The sequence below is a fragment of the Sus scrofa genome, chromosome Y, assembly GCF_000003025.6.
Source record: "Sus scrofa isolate TJ Tabasco breed Duroc chromosome Y, Sscrofa11.1, whole genome shotgun sequence".
In the NCBI taxonomy this organism is placed as follows: domain Eukaryota; kingdom Metazoa; phylum Chordata; class Mammalia; order Artiodactyla; family Suidae; genus Sus; species Sus scrofa.
The window spans coordinates 22,944,765-22,947,826 of record NC_010462.3 but is presented as its reverse complement, the minus strand read 5'-3'; positions in this window follow the sequence as shown (position 1 = coordinate 22,947,826).

The following is a 3,062-nucleotide window of genomic DNA, read 5'->3' as shown; positions in this document are numbered from 1 at the left end:
GGAGGTGGAGGTGCATTTCCCATGGCTAGCTGGGGCTTTCTGGGGCAACCTGTAGCAGTGGAGCACTTCCCAAGGGTGGACAGGGCTGGCCGAGTTGCCCCATGGCAGCAGGGCACTTCCCAAGGGTAGGCAGGGCTGGCCAGTTTCCACTGTGGTCGTGGTGCATTTCCCAATGTGGTGAGGAGTTTCCCAGGGCATGTCAGGGCAGTGGGGCACTTCGCATGGCTGGGCATAATTCCAGACATAAGTTCTTCCAATACATTTTCAATAATCTTTTTTTTACTTCTCCTTCTGGAATTCCTACTATGCACAGATTGGCCCACTTTATGTTATCCCATAGGTCTCTTATATTGCTTTCAGGGTTTTTTCATTTGATTTTCTGTCTGCTGTCCTGTTTGGGTGATTTGCTTTCTTCTATCTTCCACATCACTGATACGTTCCCCTGCATTATTCCTTCCAGGCCTTACTGCCCTTAGCTCACATTGTAGGTCTGCAAATGAATTTTCTAGATTTTCTTGGCTCCTCCTTATGTTTTCTATTTCTTTTCTGAGGGAGTCTGAGTTACAGTGCTTATCTTCTCTGAATCTCTTTCGTATGGTCACTCTGTGTCGTTTGAACTCAAAGTCTGTCAGACTGTTTGAGTGTTGAAGGTTTTAGGTGAATTCTCCTGTTGCATAAACTGGGAATGTTTGCTGAGCTTCTTCATCTTGCTTGTGTTTTCGTTTTTGTGTGAATTTGGGGAAGCCAAAGTGTAGTTTCGCACAGTCAGGGCACATAGTGGTAGTTGGGCTCTTCCTGAGGGCATGCATGGCTGGCCGGGTCACACCACTGTGGCTAAGTGCTTCCTGTGGGTAGTCCTGTGGGTTGTGCTGATATGGTGGGGAGCTTCCATAGTCTGGGTGGGGCTGGCCAGAGTGTTCTGCCTTGGCAGTGCACTTCTTGAAGCCAGGTAGGGCTTGATGGGTTGTGCCACAAGATAGGAGGGCTTCCTGAGGGCATGCAGGGCTGGCCAGTGCCTGTCATGGTGGAAGTGCACTACTCCTAGCCTGGTGGGTCTGGTTGGTGTACGTCCCATTGTTGGTGCCCTTCCTGCAGCCAGGGGCAGCTGCCTGTGGTTCTCTCCAGCAGTGGAGGGCTTCCCAAGGGTGGGGAGGGCTGGCCGGTGTATGCCATGGAGGACGTTCACTCCCCATGCCGGGAGGGTCTTGCCCTAGTGGTCAACAGCAGTAGGGGCTTCCCGAGGGTGGTGGTGCTGGCTCTCTCACGCTGTGTCAGCAGAGCCCTTCCCAAGGGTGGGCAGGGCTGGCCTGTTCCTGCTGCTGTGGTGGTGAACTTCCTGACTTGGGGAGGAGGTTGCTGGGGTGCACCAGGGCAGTGGGGCACTTCCTGTGGGTGGAACACCAAGGAGGTGGTTGCCTTCCCATGGGTAGTGGGCCCAGACTACTGCAGAAGGAATGTGGCTTCTCCCCGGGCATGCCCATGGTGGAAGAGGGGGATGTGCTGGGAATGCCGTCTGTGCTCTACTAGCTGTTGTGCAAGTGAAAATGCTGTGGAGCAAGGAGTATTCTCTGGTGGCCCACACATCCTGCTCTCCCCTCCCCAACAATGGGGCAATGTCTCTCCTGCAGGCCCAGACCTTCTCCTCTCTTGTGGCTTTCCAGTCCCCAGCCCTTAGCACTTTGCAACCCTTCACCCCTGGGGCACCACTTCCTCATTTCTTATGCTGTCTCCACACCACCAATCGCAGCCTGCTCCCAGGGACTCACCTCCGAATCTTAGGGCTTGGCACCCAGTCCCCACCAAAGCATCTCAGTCTTTGGTACCTGTTCCAGCGGTTCTGATGATCTGTGTGGCTCTCACACTGCCTCTAAGTCCTCTGACCTGCTGATGCACTTTTCGTGGCATCTTGGAGATCCCTTGGACTCATCTGATCTTTCCGCAGGTTTGGAGAGTTTCCAGGGTGTGGGTTCCCTTTCTCCTTCACCGTTCCCTCTCAGGAGTCCAGTCCTGATGCCCCTTCTCTCTTTCTCCTCTTTTCTGTTGCTTTATGCAGTTGTGTCAAGAGACTCTTCCCATTTTTGGAGGCTTCAGTTCTTCTGCCAGCGTTCAGTTGCTGTTCTGTGTGAGTCATTTTACATGTAGATGTGTATTTTTTGTTGCATCTGTGGGAGAGGTGAACAAATCCCCCTACTCTTTCACCATCTGGGCTCTCTAAAATTGTGTCCTTCTTTATCTTTCTTTATGGCCTTTGTTTGTTTCAATGTCTATTTTTTCTACTATGCGTATCACAACTCCTGCTTTCCTGTCTTGACCATTGAAATATCATGCCCCATTCTCTCACTTTCAGTCTATATGTGTTCTTTGCTCTAAAGGGACTCTCTTGCAGACAGCAAGTTTTGTGTTTTTGCTTTTTGATCCAATCTGCCGTTCTGTGTCTATTGATCAGAGTACTCAGTCCCTTGACCCTTAAAGTAACTTTTGAGAAACATGTATTTATTCCCATGTTAAACCTTGCTTTTCAGTTGATTCAGTGTATTACCTTGGTTCTTTTTTTCTTTTTTCTTTTTTTTTTGATGATTTCCATTTATTTTATGCTTGGATACATTTCTTTTTAGTTTTCATGAATGTAAAATTTGCTTTTGATTTGTGGTTTCCCTGTTTTTCAAGAATGTTAGCCACTTCCTACATCTGCTTGCTTTAGCCTGGTAGTCATATAGGCTCAAACACATTATTTAAAAATAAGTGTCTAAATTTTCATACTTACTTAGCTACATTCTGTGCTTTTGAATTTCTTCTTTAAGATCTTTGTGTTTGTCCTTTTGGTGTTCCCTGTGTTTCTCATCACTTTTAGAGTAGATTTTTGTTTGTTTGTTTGTTTTGGTGACATATGCTGGCTTATTTAAGTGACTGCTTTCCAATCTGTATATCTTTTGTCTTATTTCATCTTCTTCCTCTTCTTCTTCTTCTTCTCCTCCTCCTCTCCCTCCCCCTCCCCCTCTTCCTCTTCCTCCTCTTCTTCCTCCTCCTCTTCCTTCTTCTTCTTCATCTTCTTCTTCTTCTTC